This window comes from Macaca mulatta, chromosome 15 (genome assembly GCF_049350105.2).
Source record: "Macaca mulatta isolate MMU2019108-1 chromosome 15, T2T-MMU8v2.0, whole genome shotgun sequence".
Lineage (NCBI taxonomy): Eukaryota > Metazoa > Chordata > Mammalia > Primates > Cercopithecidae > Macaca > Macaca mulatta.
The window spans coordinates 30,355,651-30,376,951 of record NC_133420.1 but is presented as its reverse complement, the minus strand read 5'-3'; positions in this window follow the sequence as shown (position 1 = coordinate 30,376,951).

Here is a 21,301-nt window from a genome sequence, read left to right as displayed (position 1 = left end):
CAGAACTCTAAGCACTTTCTCAGAAAGCTTCTTTCCAGATTTCATATGAGGATATTTCCTTTTTCACCATAGCCGTCTATGGGCTTCCCAATATCACTTTGCTAATTCCACAAGAACTGTCTTAGCGAAAGGCTTCTTGAGGGGAAAGCTGTAACTCTGTGAGATGATTTCACAGAACACAAAGAAGTTTCTCAGAAAGCTTCTTTCTCTTTGTTATCGGAGGATATTTCCTTTGGCCCCATCGTCTTCAAAGGGATCCGAAATATCTGTTCTCAGATTCCAAAGAAATAAGGCTAGGAAAGGGATCCACGAAATACAGATGAAACTCTGTGAGATGAATTAACAGAACACTAAGCAGTTTCTCAGAAAGCTTCTTTCCAGATTTCGTCTGAGGATATTTCCTTTTTCACCATAGCCCTCTATGGGCTTCCCAATATCACTTTGCCAATTCCACAAGAACTGTCTTAGCAAAAGGCTTCTTGAGGGGAAAACTGTAACTCTGTGAGGTGATTTCACAGAACACAAAGAAGTTTCTCAGAAATCTTCTTTCTCTTTGTTATCGGAGGATATTTGCTTTGGCCCTATCGGCTTCAAAGGGATCCCAAATATCTGTTCTCAGATTCCACAGAAATAAGGCTAGCAAAGTGATCCACGAAATACAGATGTAACTCTGTGAGATGAATTAACAGAACACTAAGCAGTTTCTCAGAAAGCTTCTTTCCAGATTTCGTCTGAGGATATTTCCATTTTCACCATAGCCCTCTATGGGCTTCCAAATATCACTTTGCCAATTCCACAAGAACTGTCTTAGCGAAAGGCTTCTTGTGGGGAAAGCTGTAACTCTGTGAGATGATTTCACTGAACACAAAGAAGTTTCTCAGAAAGCTTCTTTCTCTTTGTTATCGGAGGATATTTCCTTTGGCCCTGTAGTCTTCAAAGGGATCCGAAATATCTGTTCTCAGATTCCACAGAAATAAGGCTAGCAAAGAGATCCACGAAATACAGATGTAACTCTGTGAGATGAATTAACAGAACACTAAGCAGTTTCTCAGAAAGCTTCTTTCCAGATTTCATCTGAGGATATTTCCTTTTTCACCATAGCCTTCTATGGGCTGCCAAATATCACTTTGCCAATTCCACAAGAACTGTATTAGCGAAAGGCTTGTTGAGGGGAAAGCTGTAACTCTGTGAGATGATTTCACAGAACACAAAGAAGTTTCTCAGAAGGCTTCTTTTTCTTTGTTATCGGAGGATATTTCCTGTGGCCCTATAGTCTTCAAAGGGATCCGAAATATCTGTTCTCAGATTCCACAGAAATAAGGCTAGCAAAGAGATCCACGAAATACAGATGTAACTCTGTTAGATGAATTAACCGAACACTAAGCAGTTTCTCAGAAATCTTCTTTCCAGCTTTCATCAGAGGATATTTCCTTTTTCACTGTAGCCCTCTATGGGCTTCCAAATATCACTTTGCCAATTCCACAAGAACTCTCTTAGCGAAAGGCTTCTTGAGGGGAAAGCTGTAACTCTGTGAGATGATTTCACAGAACACAAAGAAGTTTCTCAGAAAGATTCTTTCTCTTTGTTATCACAGGATATTTCCTTTGGCCCTATAGTCTTCAAAGGGATCCGAAATATCTGTTCTCAGATTCCAGAGAAATAAGGCTAGCAAAGAGATCCACGAAATACAGATGTAACTCTGTGAGAAGAATTAACAGAACACTAAGCAGTTTCTCAGAAAGCTTCTTTCCAGATTTCGTCTGAGGATATTTCCTTGTTCACCATAGCCCTCTAAGGGCTGCCAAATATCACTTTGCCAATTCCACAAGAACTGTCTTAGCGAAAGGCTTCTTGAGGGGAAAGCTGTAACTCTGTGAGATGATTTCACAGAACACAGAGAAGTTTCTCAGAAGGCTTCTTTCTCTTTGTTATCGGAGGATATTTCCTTTGGCCCTATAGTCTTCAAAGGGATCCGAAATATCTGTTCTCAGATTCCACAGAAATAAGGCTAGCAAAGAGATCCACGAAATACAGATGTAACTCTGTGAGATGAACTAACAGAACACTCAGCAGTTTCTCAGAAAGCTTCCTTCCAGATTTCATCTGAGGATATTTCCTTTTTCACCATAGCCCTCCTTAGGCTTCCAAATATCACTTTGCCAATTCCACAAGAACTGTCTTAGCGAAAGGCTTCTTGAGGGGAAAGCTGTAACTCTGTGAGATGATTTCACAGAACACAAAGAAGTTTCTCAGAAAGCTTCTTTCTCTTTGTTATCGGAGGATATTTCCTTTGGCCCTATAGTCTTCAATGGGATCCGAAATATCTGTTCTCAGATTCCAGAGAAATAAGGCTAGCAAAGAGATCCACGAAATACAGATGTAACTCTGTGAAATGAGTTAACAGAACACTCAGCAGTTTCTCAGAAATCTTCTTTCCAGATTTCATCTGAGGATATTTCCTTTTTCACCATAGCCCTCTATTGGCTTCCAAATATCACTTTGCCAATTCAACAAGAACTGTCTTAGCGAAAGGCTTCTTGAGGGGAAAGCTGTAACTCTGTGAGATGATTTCACAGAACACAAAGAAGTTTCTCAGAAAGCTTCTTTCTCTTTGTTATCGGAGGATATTTCCTTTGGCCCTATAGTCTTCAATGGGATCCGAAATATCTGTTCTCAGATTCCACAGAAATAAAGCTAGCAAAGAGATCCATGAAATATAGATGTAACTCTGTGAGATGAATTAACAGAACACTAAGCAGTTTCTCAGAAAGCTTCTTTCCAGATTTCATCTGAGGATATTTCCTTTTTCACCATAGCCCTCTATGGGCTTCCAAATATCACTTTGCCAATTCCACAAGAACTGTCTTAGCGAAAGGCTTCTTGAGGGGAAAGCTGTAACTCTGTGAGATGATTTCACAGAACACAAAGAAGTTTCTCAGAAAGCTTCTTTCTCTTTGTTATCGGAGGATATTTCCTTTCGCCCTATAGTCTTAAATGAGATCTGAAATATCTGTTCTCAGGTTCCACAGAAATAAGGCTAGCAAAGAGATCCACGAAATACAGATGTAACTCTGTGAGATGAATTAACAGAACACTCAGCAGTTTCTCAGAAAGCTTCTTTCCAGATTTCATCTGAGGATATTTCCTTTTTCACCATAGCCCTCTATGGGCTTCCAAATATCACTTTGTCAATTCCACAAGAACTGTCTTAGCGAAAGGCTTCTTGAGGGGAAAGCTGTAACTCTGTGAGATGATTTCACAGAACACAAAGAAGTTTCTCAGAAAGCTTCTTTCTCTTTGTTATCGGAGGATATTTCCTTTGGCCCTGTAGTCTTCAATGGGATACGAAATATCTGTTCTCAGATTCCACAGAAATAAGGCTAGCAAAGAGATCCACGACATACAGATGTAACTCTGTGAGATGAATTAACAGAACACTCAGCATTTTCTCAGAAAGCTTCCTTCCAGTTTTCATCTGAGGATATTTCCTTTTTCACCATAGCCCTCTATGGGCTTCCAAATATCACTTTGCCAATTCCACAAGAACTGTCTTAGCGAAAGGCTTCTTGAGGTGAAAGCTGTAACTCTGTGAGATGATTTCACAGAACACAAAGAAGTTTCTCAGAAAGCTTCTTTCTCTTTGTTATCGGAGGATATTTCCTTTGGCCCTATAGTCTTCAATGGGATCCGAAATATCTGTTCTCAGATTCCAAAGAAATAAGGCTAGCAAAGAGATCCACGAAATACAGATGTAACTCTGTGAGATGAATTAACAGAACACTAAGCAGTTTCTCAGAAAGCTTCTTTCCAGATTTCATCTGAGGATATTTCCTTTTTCACCATAGCCCTCTATGGGCTTCCAAATATCACTTTGCCAATTCCACAAGAACTGTCTTAGCGAAAGGCTTCTTGAGGGGAAAGCTGTAACTCTGTGAGATGATTTCACGGAACACTAAGAAGTTTCTCAGAAAGCTTCTTTCTCTTTGTTATCGGAGGATATTTCCTTTGGCCCTATAGTCTTCAATGGGATCCGAATATCTGTTCTCAGATTCCACAGAAATAAGGCTAGCAAAGACATCCACGAAATACGGATGTAACTCTGTGAGATGAATTAACAGAACACTAAGCAGTTTCTCAGAAAGCTTCTTTCCAGATTTCATCTGAGGATATTTCCTTTTTCACCATATCCCTCTATGGGCTTCCAAATATCAGTTTGCCAATTCCACAAGAACTGTCTTAGCGAAAGGCTTCTTGAGGGGAAAGCTGTAACTCTGTGAGATGATTTCACAGAACACAAAGAAGTTTCTCAGAAAGCTTCTTTCTCTTTGTTATCGGAGGATATTTCCTTTGGCCCTATAGTCTTCAATGGGATCCGAAATATCTGTTTTCAGATTCCACAGAAATAAGGCTAGCAAAGAGATCCATGAAATACAGATGTAACTCTGTGAGATGAATTAACAGAACACTAAGCAGTTTCTCAGAAAGCTTCTTTCCAGATTTCATCTGAGGATATTTCCTTTTTCACCATAGCCCTCTATGGGCTTCCAAATATCACTTTGCCAATTCCACAAGAACTGTCTTAGCGAAAGGCTTCTTGAGGGGAAAGCTGTAACTCTGTGAGATGATTTCACAGAACACAAAGAAGTTTCTCAGAAAGCTTCTTTCTCTTTGTTATCGGAGGATATTTCCTTTGGCCCTATCGTCTTAAATGAGATCTGAAATATCTGTTCTCAGGTTCCACAGAAATAAGGCTAGCAAAGAGATTCACGAAATACAGATGTAACTCTGTGAGATGAATTAACAGAACACTCAGCAGTTTCTCAGAAATCTTCCTTCCAGTTTTCATCTGAGGATATTTCCTTTTTCACCATAGCCCTCTAAGGGCTTCCAAATATCACTTTGCCAATTCCACAAGAACTGTCTTAGCGAAAGGCTTCTTGAGGGGAAAGCTGTAACTCTGTGAGATGATTTCACAGAACACAAAGAAGTTTCTCAGAAAGCTTCTTTCTCTTTGTTATCGGAGGATATTTCCTTTGGCCCTATAGTCTTCAATGGGATCCGAAATATCTGTTCTCAGATTCCACAGGAATAAGGCTAGCAAAGAGATCCACGAAATACGGATGTAACTCTGTGAGATGAATTAACAGAACACTAAGCAGTTTCTCAGAAAGCTTCTTTCCAGATTTCATCTGAGGATATTTCCTTTTTCACCATAGCCCTCTATGGGCTTCCAAATATCACTTTGCCAATTCCACAAGAACTCTCTTAGCGAAAGGCTTCTTGAGGGGAAAGCTGTAACTCTGTGAGATGATTTCACAGAACACAAAGAAGTTTCTCAGAAAGCTTCTTTCTCTTTGTTATCGGAGGACATTTCCTTTGGCCCTATAGTCTTCAAAGGGATCCGAAATATCTGTTCTCAGATTCCAGAGAAATAAGGCTAGCAAAGAGATCCACGAAATACAGATGTAACTCTGTGAAATGAGTTAACAGAACACTCAGCAGTTTCTCAGAAATCTTCTTTCCAGATTTCATCTGAGGATATTTCCTTTTTCACCATAGCCCTCTATTGGCTTCCAAATATCACTTTGCCAATTCAACAAGAACTGTCTTAGCGAAAGGCTTCTTGAGGGGAAAGCTGTAACTCTGTGAGATGATTTCACAGAACACAAAGAAGTTTCTCAGAAAGCTTCTTTCTCTTTGTTATCGGAGGATATTTCCTTTGGCCCTATAGTCTTCAATGGGATCCGAAATATCTGTTCTCAGATTCCACAGAAATAAGGCTAGCAAAGAGATCCATGAAATACAGATGTAACTCTGTGAGATGAATTAACAGAACACTAAGCAGTTTCTCAGAAAGCTTCTTTCCAGATTTCATCTGAGGATATTTCCTTTTTCACCATAGCCCTCTATGGGCTTCCAAATATCACTTTGCCAATTCCACAAGAACTGTCTTAGCGAAAGGCTTCTTGAGGGGAAAGCTGTAACTCTGTGAGATGATTTCACAGAACACAAAGAAGTTTCTCAGAAAGCTTCTTTCTCTTTGTTATCGGAGGATATTTCCTTTCGCCCTATAGTCTTAAATGAGATCTGAAATATCTGTTCTCAGGTTCCACAGAAATAAGGCTAGCAAAGAGATCCACGAAATACAGATGTAACTCTGTGAGATGAATTAACAGAACACTCAGCAGTTTCTCAGAAAGCTTCTTTCCAGATTTCATCTGAGGATATTTCCTTTTTCACCATAGCCCTCTATGGGCTTCCAAATATCACTTTGTCAATTCCACAAGAACTGTCTTAGCGAAAGGCTTCTTGAGGGGAAAGCTGTAACTCTGTGAGATGATTTCACAGAACACAAAGAAGTTTCTCAGAAAGCTTCTTTCTCTTTGTTATCGGAGGATATTTCCTTTGGCCCTGTAGTCTTCAATGGGATCCGAAATATCTGTTCTCAGATTCCACAGAAATAAGGCTAGCAAAGAGATCCACGACATACAGATGTAACTCTGTGAGATGAATTAACAGAACACTCAGCATTTTCTCAGAAAGCTTCCTTCCAGTTTTCATCTGAGGATATTTCCTTTTTCACCATAGCCCTCTATGGGCTTCCAAATATCACTTTGCCAATTCCACAAGAACTGTCTTAGCGAAAGGCTTCTTGAGGGGAAAGCTGTAACTCTGTGAGATGATTTCACAGAACACAAAGAAGTTTCTCAGAAAGCTTCTTTCTCTTTGTTATCGGAGGATATTTCCTTTGGCCCTATAGTCTTCAATGGGATCCGAAATATCTGTTCTCAGATTCCAAAGAAATAAGGCTAGCAAAGAGATCCACGAAATACAGATGTAACTCTGTGAGATGAATTAACAGAACACTAAGCAGTTTCTCAGAAAGCTTCTTTCCAGATTTCATCTGAGGATATTTCCTTTTTCACCATAGCCCTCTATGGGCTTCCAAATATCACTTTGCCAATTCCACAAGAACTGTCTTAGCGAAAGGCTTCTTGAGGGGAAAGCTGTAACTCTGTGAGATGATTTCACGGAACACTAAGAAGTTTCTCAGAAAGCTTCTTTCTCTTTGTTATCGGAGGATATTTCCTTTGGCCCTATAGTCTTCAATGGGATCCGAATATCTGTTCTCAGATTCCACAGAAATAAGGCTAGCAAAGACATCCACGAAATACGGATGTAACTCTGTGAGATGAATTAACAGAACACTAAGCAGTTTCTCAGAAAGCTTCTTTCCAGATTTCATCTGAGGATATTTCCTTTTTCACCATAACCCTCTATGGGCTTCCAAATATCACTTTGCCAATTCCACAAGAACTCTCTTAGCGAAAGGCTTCTTGAGGGGAAAGCTGTAACTCCGTGAGATGATTTCACAGAACACAAAGAAGTTTCTCAGAAAGCTTCTTTCTCTTTGTTATCGGAGGACACTTCCTTTGGCCCTATAGTCTTCAAAGGGATCCGAAATATCTGTTCTCAGATTCCACAGAAATAAGGCTAGCAAAGAGATCCACGAAATACAGATGTAACTCTGTGAGATGAATTAACAGAACACTAAGCAGTTTCTCAGAAAGCTTCTTTCCAGATTTCATCTGAGGATATTTCCTTTTTCACCATAGGCCTCTAGGGGTTCCAAATATCACTTTGCCAATTCCACAAGAACTGTCTTAGCGAAAGGCTTCTTGAGGGGAAAGCTGTAACTCTGTGAGATGATTTCACAGAACACAAAGAAGTTTCTCAGAAAGCTTCTTTCTCTTTGTTATCGGAGGATATTTCCTTTGGCCCTATAGTCTTCAATGGGATCCGAAATATCTGTTCTCAGATTCCAAACAAATGAGGCTAGCAAAGAGATCCACGAAATACAGATGTAACTCTGTGAGATGAATTAACAGAACACTAAGCAGCTTCACAGAAAGGTTCCTACCAGATTTCATCTGAGAATATTTCCTTTTTCAACATAGCCCTCTAAGGGCTTCCAAATATCACTTTGCCAATTCCACAAGAACTGTCTTAGCGAAAGGCTTCTTGAGGGGAAAGCTGTAACTCTGTGAGATGATTTCACAGAACACAAAGAAGTTTCTCAGAAAGCTTCTTTCTCTTTGTTATCGGAGGATATTTCCTTTGGCCCTATAGTCTTCGATGGGATCCGAAATATCTGTTCACAGATTCCACAGAAATAAGACTAGCAAAGAGATCCACGAAATACAGATGTAACTCTGTGAGATGAATTAACAGAACACTCAGCAGTTTCTCAGAAATCTTCTTTTCAGATTTCATCTGAGGATATTTCCTTTTTCACCATAGCCCTCTATGGGCTTCCAAATATCACTTTGCCAATTCCACAAGAACTGTCTTAGCGAAAGGCTTCTTGAGGGGAAAGCTGTAACTCTGTGAGATGATTTCACAGAACACAAAGAAGTTTCTCAGAAAGCTTCTTTCTCTTTGTTATCGGAGGATATTTCCTTTGGCCCTATAGTCTTCAAAGGGATCCGAAATATCTGTTCTCAGATTCCACAGAAATAAGTCTAGCAAAGAGATCCACGACATACAGATGTAACTCTGTGAGATGAATTAACAGAACACTCAGCATTTTCTCAGAAAGCTTCCTTCCAGTTTTCATCTGAGGATATTTCCTTTTTCACCATAGCCCTCTATGGGCTTCCAAATATCACTTTGCCAATTCCACAAGAACTGTCTTAGCGAAAGGCTTCTTGAGGGGAAAGCTGTAACTCTGTGAGATGATTTCACAGAACACAAAGAAGTTTCTCAGAAAGCTTCTTTCTCTTTGTTATCGGAGGATATTTCCTTTGGCCCTATAGTCTTCAATGGGATCCGAAATATCTGTTCTCAGATTCCAAAGAAATAAGGCTAGCAAAGAGATCCACGAAATACAGATGTAACTCTGTGAGATGAATTAACAGAACACTAAGCAGTTTCTCAGAAAGCTTCTTTCCAGATTTCATCTGAGGATATTTCCTTTTTCACCATAGCCCTCTAAGGGCTTCCAAATATCACTTTGCCAATTCCACAAGAACTGTCTTAGCGAAAGGCTTCTTGAGGGGAAAGCTGTAACTCTGTGAGACGATTTCACAGAACACAAAGAAGTTTCTCAGAAAGCTTCTTTCTCTTTGTTATCGGAGGATATTTCCTTTGGCCCTATAGTCTTCAAAGGGATCCGAAATATCTGTTCTCAGATTCCACAGGAATAAGGCTAGCAAAGAGATCCACGAAATACGGATGTAACTCTGTGAGATGAATTAACATAACACTAAGCAGTTTCTCAGAAAACTTGTTTCCAGATTTCATCTGAGGATATTTCCTTTTTCACCATATCCCTCTATGGGCTTCCAAATATCACTTTGCCAATTCCACAAGAACTGTCTTAGCGAAAGGATTCTTGAGGGGAAAGCTGTAACTCTGTGAGATGATTTCACAGAACACAAAGAAGTTTCTCAGAAAGCTTCTTTCTCTTTGTTATCGGAGGATATTTCCTTTGGCCCTATAGTCTTCAAAGGGATCCGAAATATCTGTTCTCAGATTCCACAGAAATAAGGCTAGCAAAGAGATCCACGAAACACAGATGTAACTCTGTGAGATGAACTAACAGAACACTAAGCAGTTTCTCAGAAAGCTTCTTTCCAGATTTCATCTGAGGATATTTCCTTTTTCACCATAGCCCTCTATGGGCTTCCAAATATCACTTTGCCAATTCCACAAGAACTGTCTTAGCGAAAGGCTTCTTGAGGGGAAAGCTGTAACTCTGTGAGATGATTTCACAGAACACAAAGAAGTTTCTCAGAAAGCTTCTTTCTCTTTGTTATCGGAGGATATTTCCTTTGGCCCTATAGTCTTAAATGAGATCTGAAATATCTGTTCTCAGGTTCCACATAAATAAGGCTAGCAAGGAGATCCACGAAATACAGATGTAACTCTGTGAGATGAATTAACAGAACACTCAGCAGTTTCTCAGAAAGCTTCTTTCCAGATTTCATCTGAGGATATTTCCTTTTTCACCATAGCCCTCTATGGGCTTCCAAATATCACTTTGCCAATTCCACAAGAACTGTCTTAGCGAAAGGCTTCTTGAGGGGAAAGCTGTAACTCTGTGAGATGATTTCAGAGAACACAAAGAAGTTTCTCAGAAAGCTTCTTTCTCTTTGTTATCGGAGGATATTTCCTTTGGCCCTGTAGTCTTCAATGGGATTCGAAATATCTGTTCTCAGATTCCACAGAAATAAGGCTAGCAAAGAGATCCACGACATACCGATGTAACTCTGTGAGATGAATTAACAGAACACTCAGCAGTTTCACAGAAAGCTTCCTTCCAGTTTTCATCTGAGGATATTTCCTTTTTCACCATAGCCCTCTAGGGGTTTCAAATATCACTTTGCCAATTCCACAAGAACTGTCTTAGCGAAAGGCTTCTTGAGGGGAAAGCTGTAACTCTGTGAGATGATTTCACAGAACACAAAGAAGTTTCTCAGAAAGCTTCTTTCTCTTTGTTATCGGAGGATATTTCCTTTGGCCCTATAGTCTTCAATGGGATCAGAAATATCTGTTCTCAGATTCCAAAGAAATAAGGCTAGCAAAGAGATCCACGAAATACAGATGTAACTCTGTGAGATGAGTTAACAGAACACTCAGCAGTTTCTCAGAAATCTTCTTTCCAGATTTCATCTGAGGATATTTCCTTTTTCACCATAGCCCTCTATGGGCTTCCAAATATCACTTTGCCAATTCAACAAGAACTGTCTTAGCGAAAGGCTTCTTGAGGGGAAAGCTGTAACTCTGTGAGATGATTTCACAGAACACAAAGAAGTTTCTCAGAAAGCTTCTTTCTCTTTGTTATCGGAAGATATTTCCTTTGGCCCTGTAGTCTTCAAAGGGATCCAAAATATCTGTTCTCAGATTCCACAGAAATAAGGCTAGCAAAAAGATCCACGAAATACAGATGTAACTCTGTGAGATGAATTAACAGAACACTAAGCAGTTTCTCAGAAAGCTTCTTTCCAGATTTCATCTGAGGATATTTCCTTTTTCACCATAGCCCTCTTTGGGCTTCCAAATATTATTTTGCCAATTCCACAAGAACTGTCTTAGCGAAAGGCTTCTTGAGGGGAAAGCTGTAACTCTGTGAGATGATTTCACAGAACACAAAGAAGTTTCTCAGAAAGCTTCTTTCTCTTTGTTATCGGAGGATATTTCCTTTGGCCCTGTAGTCTTCAATGGGATCCGAAATATCTGTTCTCAGATTCCACAGAAATAAGGCTAGCAAAGAGATCCACGACATAGAGATGTAACTCTGTGAGATGAATTAACAGAACACTCAGGAGTTTCTCAGAAAGCTTCCTTTCAGATTTCATTTGAGGATATTTCCTTTTTCACCATAGCCCTCTATGGGCTTCCAAATATCACTTTACCAATTCCACAAGAACTGTCTTAGCGAAAGGCTTCTAGAGGGGAAAGCTGTAACTCTGTGAGATGATTTCACAGAACACAAAGAAGTTTCTCAGAAAGCTTCTTTCTCTTTGTTATCGGAGGATATTTCCTTTGGCCCTATAGTCTTCCAAGGGATCCGAAATATCTGTTCTCAGATTCCACAGAAATAAGGCTAGCAAAGAGGTCCACGAAATACAGATGTAACTCTGTGAGATGAATTCACAGAACACTAAGCAGTTTCTCAGAAAGCTTCTTTCCAGATTTCTTCTGAGGATATTTCCTTTTTCACCATAGCCCTCTAGGGGTTCCAAATATCACTTTGCCAATTCCACAAGAACTGTCTTAGCGAAAGGCTTCTTGAGGGGAAAGCTGTAACTCTGTGAGATGGTTTCAGAGAACACAAAGAAGTTTCTCAGAAAGCTTCTTTCTCTTTGTTATCGGAGCATATTTCTTTTGGCCCTATAGTCTTCAATGGGATCAGAAATATCTGTTCTCAGATTCCAAAGAAATAAGGCTAGCAAAGAGATCCACGAAATATAGATGTAACTCTGTGAGATGAATTAACAGAACACTAAGCAGTTTCACAGAAAGCTTCCTTCCAGATTTCATCTGAGAATATTTCCTTTTTCAACATAGCCCTCTATGGGCTTCCAAATATCACTTTGCCAATTCCACAAGAACTGTCTTAGCGAAAGGCTTCTTGAGGGGAAAGCTGTAACTCTGTGAGATGATTTCACAGAACACAAAGAAGTTTCTCAGAAAGCTTCTTTCTCTTTGTTATCGGAGGATATTTCCTTTGGCCCTATAGTCTTCAAAGGGATCCGAAATATCTGTTCTCAGATTCCACAGAAATAAGGCTAGCAAAGAGATCCACGAAATACAGATGTAACTCTGTGAGATGAGTTAACAGAACACTCAGCAGTTTCTCAGAAATCTTCTTTCCAGATTTCATCTGAGGATATTTCCTTTTTCACCATAGCCCACTATGGGCTTCCAAATATCACTTTGCCAATTCCACAAGAACTGTCTTAGCGAAAGGCTTCTTGAGGGGAAAGCTGTAACTCTGTGAGATGATTTCACAGAACACAAAGAAGTTTCTCAGAAAGCTTCTTTCTCTTTGTTATCGGAGGATATTTCCTTTGGCCCTATAGTCTTCAAAGGGATCCGAAATATCTGTTCTCAGATTCCACAGAAATAAGTCTAGCAAAGAGATCCACGAAATACAGATGTAACTCTGTGAGATGAAGTAACAGAACACTCAGCAGTTTCTCAGAAAGCTTCTTTCCACATTTCATCTGAGGATATTTCCTTTTTCACCATAGCCCTCTATGGGCTTCCAAATATCACTTTGCCAATTCCACGAGAACTGTCTTAGCGAAAGGCTTCTTGAGGGGAAAGCTGTAACTCTGTGAGATGATTTCACAGAACACAAAGAAGTTTCTCAGAAAGCTTCTTTCTCTTTGTTATCGGAGGATATTTCCTTTGGCCCTATAGTCTTCAATAGGATCCGAAATATCTCTTCTCAGATTCCACAGAAATAAGGCTAGCAAAGAGATCCACGACATACAGATGTAACTCTGTGAGATGAATTAACAGAACACTCAGCAGTTTCTCAGAAAGCTTCCTTCCAGATTTCATCTGAGGATATTTCCTTTTTCACCATAGCCCTCTATGGGCTTCCAAATATCACTTTGCCAATTCCACAAGAACTGTCTTAGCGAAATGCTTCTTGAGGGGAAAGCTGTAACTCTGTGAGATGATTTCACAGAACACAAAGAAGTTTCTCAGAAAGCTTCTTTCTCTTTGTTATCGGAGGATATTTCCTTTGGCCCTATAGTCTTCAAAGGGATCCGAAATATCTGTTCTCAGATTCCCCAGAAATAAGGCTAACAAAGAGATCCACGAAACACAGATGTAACTCTGTGAGATGAATTAACAGAACACTAAGCAGTTTCTCAGAAAGCTTCTTTCCAGATTTCATCTGAGGATATTTCCTTTTTCACCATAGCCCTCTATGGGATTCCAAATATCACTTTGCCAATTCCACAAGAACTGTCTTAGCGAAATGCTTCTTGAGTGGAAAGCTGTGACTCTGTGAGATGATTTCACAGAACACAAAGAAGTTTCTCAGAAAGCTTTTTTATCTTTGTTATCGGAAGATATTTCCTTTGGGCCTATAGTCTTCAATGGGATCCGAAATATCTCTTCTCAGATTCCACAGAAATAAGGCTAGCAAAAAGATCCACGAAATACAGATGTAACTCTGTGAGATGAATTAACAGAACACTAAGCAGTTTCTCAGAAAGGTTCTTTCCAGATTTCATGTGAGGATATTTCCTTTTTCACCATAGCCCTCTATGGGCTTCCAAATATCACTTTGCCAATTCCACAAGAACTGTCTTAGCGAAAGGCTTCTTGAGGGGAAAGCTGTAAATCTGTGAGATGATTTCACAGAACACAAAGAAGTTTCTCAGAAAGCTTCTTTCTCTTTGTTATCGGAGGATATTTCCTTTGGCCCTATAGTCTTCAAAGGGATCCGAAATATCTGTTCTCAGATTCCACAGAAATAAGTCTAGCAAAGAGATCCACGAAATACAGATGTAACTCTGTGAGATGAATTAACAGAACACTCAGCAGTTTCTCAGAAAGCTTCTTTCCACATTTCATCTGAGGATATTTCCTTTTTCACCATAGCCCTCTATGGGCTTCCAAATATCACTTTGCCAATTCCACGAGAACTGTCTTAGCGAAAGGCTTCTTGAGGGGAAAGCTGTAACTCTGTGAGATGATTTTACAGAACACAAAGAAGTTTCTCAGAAAGCTTCTTTCTCTTTGTTATCGGAGGATATTTCCTTTGGCCCTATAGTCTTCAATAGGACCGAAATATCTGTTCTCAGATTCCACAGAAATAAGGCTAGCCAAGAGATCCACGACATACAGATGTAACTCTGTGAGATGAATTAACAGAACACTCAGCAGTTTCTCAGAAAGCTTCCTTCCAGATTTCATTTGAGGATATTTCCTTTTTCACCATAGCCCTCTATGGGCTTCCAAATATCACTTTGCCAATTCCACAAGAACTGTCTTAGCGAAAGGCTTCTCGAGGGGAAAGCTGTAACTCTGTGAGATGATTTCACAGAACACAAAGAAGTTTCTCCGAAAGCTTCTTTCTCTTTGTTATCGGAGGATATTTCCTTTGGCCCTATAGTCTTAAAAGAGATCTGAAATATCTGTTCTCAGGTTCCACAAAAATAAGGCTAGCAAAGAGATCCACGAAATACAGATGTAACTCTGTGAGATGAATTAACAGAACACTCAGCAGTTTCTCAGAAAGCTTCTTTCCAGATTTCATCTGAGGATATTTCCTTTTTCACCATAGCCCTCTATGGGCTTCCAAATATCATTTTGCCAATTCCACAAGAACTGTCTTAGCGAAAGGCTTCTTGAGGGGAAAGCTGTAACTCTGTGAGATGATTTCACAGAACACAAAGAAGTTTCTCAGAAAGCTTTTTTCTCTTTGTTATCGGAGGATATTTTCTTTGGCCCTATGGTCTTCAAAGGGATCCGAAATATCTGTTCTCAGATTCCACAGAAATAAGGCTAGCAAAGAGATCCACGAAATACAGATGTAACTCTGTGAGTGGACGTCACACATCACAGAGCAGTTTCTCAGAAAGCTTCTTTCCAGATTTCATCTGAGGATATTTCCTTTTCAACCATAGCCCTCTGTGGGCTTCCAAATATCACTTTGCCAATTCCACAAGAACTGTCTTAGCGAAAGGCTTCTTGAGGGGAAAGCTGTAACTCTGTGAGATGATTTCACAGAACACAAAGAAGTTTCTCAGAAAGCTTCTTTCTCTTTGTTATCGGAGGATAGTTCCTTTGGCCCTATAGTCTTCAAAGGGATCCGAAATATCTGTTCTCAGATTCCACAGAAATAAGGCTAGCCAAGAGATCCACGAAATACAGATGTAACTCTGTGAGACGAATTAACAGAACACTCAGCAGTTTCTCAGAAAGCTTCTTTCCACATTTCATCTGAGGATATTTCCTTTTTCACCATAGCCCTCTATGGGCTTCCAAATATCACTTTGCCAATTCCACGAGAACTGTCTTAGCGAAAGGCTTCTTGAGGGGAAAGCTGTAACTCTGTGAGATGATTTTACAGAACACAAAGAAGTTTCTCAGAAAGCTTCTTTCTCTTTGTTATCGGAGGATATTTCCTTTGGCCCTATTGTCTTCAGTAGGATCGGAAATATCTGTTCTCAGATTCCACAGAAATAAGGATAGCAAAGAGATCCACGACATACAGATGTAACTCTGTGAGATGAATTAACAGAACACTCAGCAGTTTCTCAGAAAGCTTCCTTCCAGATTTCATTTGAGGATATTTCCTTTTTCACCATAGCCCTCTATGGGCTTCCAAATATCACTTTGCCAATTCCACAAGAACTGTCTTAGCGAAAGGCTTCTAGAGGGGAAAGCTGTAACTCTGTGAGATGATTTCACAGAACACAAAGAAGTTTCTCAGACAGCTTCTTTCTCTTTGTTATCGGAGGATATTTCCTTTGGCCCTATAGTCTTCAAAGGGATCCGAAATATCTGTTCTCAGATTCCACAGAAATAAGGCTAGCAAAGAGATCCACGAAATACAGATGTAACTCTGTGAGATGAATTAACAGAACACTAAGCAGTTTCTCAGAAAGCTTCTTTCCAGATTTCATCTGAGGATATTTCCTTTTTCACCATAGCCCTCTATGGGCTTCCAAATATCACTTTGCCAATTCCACAGGAACTGTCTTAGCGAAAGGATTCTTGAGGGGAAAGCTGTAACTCTGTGAGATGATTTCACAGAACACAAAGAAGTTTCTCAGAAAGCTTCTTTCTCTTTGTTATCGGAGGTTATTTCCTTTGGCCCTATAGTCTTCAAAGGGATCCGAAATATCTGTTCTCAGATTCCACAGAAATAAGGCTAGCAAAGAGATCCACGAAATACAGATGTAACTCTGTGAGATGAATTCACAGAACACTAAGCATTTTCTCAGAAAGCTTCTTTCCAGATTTCTTCTGAGGATATTTCCTTTTTCACCATAGCCCTCTAGGGGTTCCAAATATCACTTTGCCAATTCCACAAGAACTGTCTTAGCGAAAGGCTTCTTGAGGGGAAGGCTGTAACTCTGTGAGATGATTTCAGAGAACACAAAGAAGTTTCTCAGAAAGCTTCTTTCTCTTTGTTATCGGAGGATATTTCTTTTGGCCCTATAGTCTTCAATGGGATCAGAAATATCTGTTCTCAGATTCCAAAGAAATAAGGCTAGCAAAGAGATCCACGAAATATAGATGTAACTCTGTGAGATGAATTAACAGAACACTAAGCAGTTTCACAGAAAGCTTCCTTCCAGATTTCATCTGAGAATATTTCCTTTTTCAACATAGCCCTCTATGGGCTTCCAAATATCACTTTGCCAATTCCACAAGAACTGTCTTAGCGAAAGGCTTCTTGAGGGGAAAGCTGTAACTCTGTGAGATGATTTCACAGAACACAAAGAAGTTTCTCAGAAAGCTTCTTTCTCTTTGTTATCGGAGGATATTTCCTTTGGCCCTATAGTCTTCAAAGGGATCCGAAATATCTGTTCTCAGATTCCACAGAAATAAGGCTAGCAAAGAGATCCACGAAATACAGATGTAACTCTGTGAGATGAGTTAACAGAACACTCAGCAGTTTCTCAGAAATCTTCTTTCCAGATTTCATCTGAGGATATTTCCTTTTTCACCATAGCCCTCTATGGGCTTCCAAATATCACTTTGCCAATTCAACAAGAACTGTCTTAGCGAAAGGCTTCTTGAGGGGAAAGCTGTAACTCTGTGAGATGATTTCACAGAACACAAAGAAGTTTCTCAGAAAGCTTCTTTCTCTTTGTTATCGGAGGATATTTCCTTTGGCCCTGTAGTCTTCAAAAGAATCCGAAATATCTGTTCTCAGATTCCAAAGAAATAAGGCTAGCAAAGAGACCCACGAAATACAGATGTAACTCTGTGAGATGAATTAACAGAACACTAAGCAGTTTCTCAGAAAGATTCTTTCCAGATTTCAGCTGAGGATATTTCCTTTTTCACCATAGCCCTCTAGGGGTTCCAAATATCACTTTGCCAATTCCACAAGAAATGTCGTAGCGAAAGGCTTCTTGAGGGGAAAGCTGTAACTCTGTGAGATGATTTCACAGAACACAAAGAAGTTTCTCAGAAAGCTTCTTTCTCTTTGTTATCGGAAGATATTTCCTTTGGCCCTATAGTCTTCAATGGGATCCGAAATATCTCTTCTCAGATTCCACAGAAATAAGGCTAGCAAAAAGATCCACGAAATACAGATGTAACTCTGTGAGATGAATTAAGAGAACACTAAGCAGTTTCTCAGAAAGGTTCTTTCCAGATTTCATGTGAGGATATTTCCTTTTTCACCATAGCCCTCTATGGGCTTCCAAATATCACTTTGCCAATTCCACAAGAACTGTCTTAGCGAAAGGCTTCTTGAGGGGAAAGCTGTATCTCTGTGAGATGATTTCACAGAACACAAAGAAGTTTCTCAGAAAGCTTTTTTCTCTTTGTTATCGGAGGATATTTCCTTTGGCCCTATAGTCTTAAATGAGATCTGAAATATCTGTTCTCAGGTTCCACAGAAATAAGGCTAGCAAAGAGATCCACGAAATACAGATGTAACTCTGTGAGATGAATTAACAGAACACTCAGCAGTTTCTCAGAAAGCTTCTTTCCAGATTTCATCTGAGGATATTTCCTTTTTCACCGTAGCCCTCTATGGGCTTCCAAATATCACTTTGCCAATTCCACAAGAACTGTCTTAGCGAAAGGCTTCTCGAGGGGAAAGCTGTAACTCTGTGAGATGATTTCACAGAACACAAAGAAGTTTCTCAGAAAGCTTCTTTCTCTTTGTTATCGGAGGATATTTCCTTTGGCCCTGTAGTCTTCAATGGGATCCGAAATATCTGTTCTCAGATTCCACAGAAATAAGGCTAGCAAAGAGATCCACGACATACAGATGTACCTCTGTGAGATGAATTAACAGAACACTCAGCATTTTCTCAGAAAGCTTCCTTCCAGTTTTCATCTGAGGATATTTCCTTTTTCACCATAGCCCTCTAGGGGTTCCAAATATCACTTTGCCAATTCCACAAGAACTGTCTTAGCGAAAGGCTTCTTGAGGGGAAAGCTGTAACTCTGTGAGATGATTTCACAGAACACAAAGAAGTTAATCAGAAAGCTTCTTTCCATTTGTTATCGGAGGATATTTCCTTTGGCCCTATAGTCTTCAATGGGATCCGAAATATCTGTTCTCAGATTCCAAAGAAATAAGGCTAGCAAAGAGATCCACGAAATACAGATGTAACTCTGTGAGATGAATTAACAGAACACTAAGCAGTTTCTCAGAAAGCTTCTTTCCAGATTTCATCTGAGGATATTTCCTTTTTCACCATAGCCCTCTATGGGCTTCCAAATATCACTTTGCCAATTCCACAAGAACTGTCTTAGCGAAAGGCTTCTTGAGGGGAAAGCTGTAACTCTGTGAGATGATTTCACAGAACACAAAGAAGTTTCTCAGAAAGCTTCTTTCTCTTTGTTATCGGAGGATATTTCCTTTGGCCGTATAGTCTTAAATGAGATCTGAAATATCTGTTCTCAGGTTCCACATAAATAAGGCTAGCAAAGAGATCCACGAAATACAGATGTAACTCTGTGAGATGAGTTAACAGAACACTCAGCAGTTTCTCAGAAATCTTCTTTCCAGATTTCATCTGAGGATATTTCCTTTTTCACCATAGCCCTCTATGGGCTTCCAAATATCACTTTGCCAATTCCACAAGAACTGTCTTAGCGAAAGGATTCTTGAGGGGAAAGCTGTAACTCCGTGAGATGATTTCACAGAACACAAAGAAGTTTCTCAGAAAGCTTCTTTCTCTTTGTTATCGGAGGATATTTCTTTTGGCCCTGTAGTCTTCAATGGGATCCGAAATATCTGTTCTCAGATTCCTCAGAAATAAGGCTAGCAAAGAGATCCACGACATACAGATGTAACTCTGTGAGATGAATTAACAGAACACTAAGCAGTTTCTCAGAAAGCTTCTTTCCAGATTTCATCTGAGGATATTTCCTTTTTCACCATAGCCCTCTATGGGCTTCCAAATATCACTTTGCCAATTCCACAAGAACTGTCTTAGCGAAAGGCTTCTTGAGGGGAACGCTGTATCTCTGTGAGATGATTTCACAGAACACAAAGAAGTTTCTCAGAAAGTTTCTTTCTCTTTGTTATCGGAGGATATTTCCTTTGGCCCTATAGTCTTAAATGAGATCTGAAATATCTGTTCTCAGGTTCCACAGAAATAAGGCTAGCAAAGAGATCCACGAAATACAGATGTAACTCTGTGAGATGAATTAACAGAACACTCAGCAGTTTCTCAGAAAGGTTCTTTCCAGATTTCATCTGAGGATATTTCCTTTTTCACCGTAGCCCTCTATGGGCTTCCAAATATCACTTTGCCAATTCCACAAGAACTGTCTTAGCGAAAGGCTTCTCGAGGGGAAAGCTGTAACTCTGTGAGATGATTTCACAGAACACAAAGAAGTTTCTCAGAAAGCTTCTTTCTCTTTGTTATCGGAGGATATTTCCTTTGGCCCTGTAGTCTTCAATGGGATCCGAAATATCTGTTCTCAGATTCCACAGAAATAAGGCTAGCAAAGAGATTCACGACATACAGATGTAACTCTGTGAGATGAATTAACAGAACACTCAGCATTTTCTCAGAAAGCTTCCTTCCAGTTTTCATCTGAGGATATTTCCTTTTTCACCATAGCCCTCTAGGGGTTCCAAATATCACTTTGCCAATTCCACAAGAACTGTCTTAGCGAAAGGCTTCTTGAGGGGAAAGCTGTAACTCTGTGAGATGATATCACAGAACACAAAGAAGTTAATCAGGAAGCTTCTTTCCATTTGTTATCGGAGGATATTTCCTTTGGCCCTATAGTCTTCAATGGGATCCGAAATATCTGTTCTCAGATTCCAAAGAAATAAGGCTAGCAAAGAGATCCACGAAATACAGATGTAACTCTGTGAGATGAATTAACAGAACACTAAGCAGTTTCTCTGAAAGCTTCTTTCCAGATTTCATCTGAGGATATTTCCTTTTTCACCATAGCCCTCTATGGGCTTCCAAATATCACTTTGCCAATTCCACAAGAACTGTCTTAGCGAAAGGCTTCTTGAGGGGAAAGCTGTAAGTCTGTGAGATGATTTCACAGAACACAAAGAAGTTTCTCAGAAAGCTTCTTTCTCTTTGTTATCGGAGGATATTTCCTTTGGCCGTATAGTCTTAAATGAGATCTGAAATATCTGTTCTCAGGTTCCACATAAATAAGGCTAGCAAAGAGAACCACGAAATACAGATGTAACTCTGTGAGATGAATTAACAGAACACTCAGCAGTTTCTCAGAAAGCTTCTTTCCAGATTTCATCTGAGGATATTTCCTTTTTCACCATAGCCCTCTATGGGCTTCCAAATATCACTTTGCCAATTCCACAAGAACTGTCTTAGCGAAAGGCTTCTTGAGGGGAAAGCTGTAACTCTGTGAGATGATTTCACAGAACACAAAGAAGTTTCTCAGAAAGCTTCCTTCTCTTTGTTATCGGAGGATATTTCCTTTGGCCCTGTAGTCTTCAATGGGATTCGAAATATCTGTTCTCAGATTCCACAGAAATAAGGCTAGCAAAGAGATCCACGACATACCGATGTAACTCTGTGAGATGAATTAACAGAACACTCAGCATTTTCTCAGAAAGCTTCCTTCCAGTTTTCAT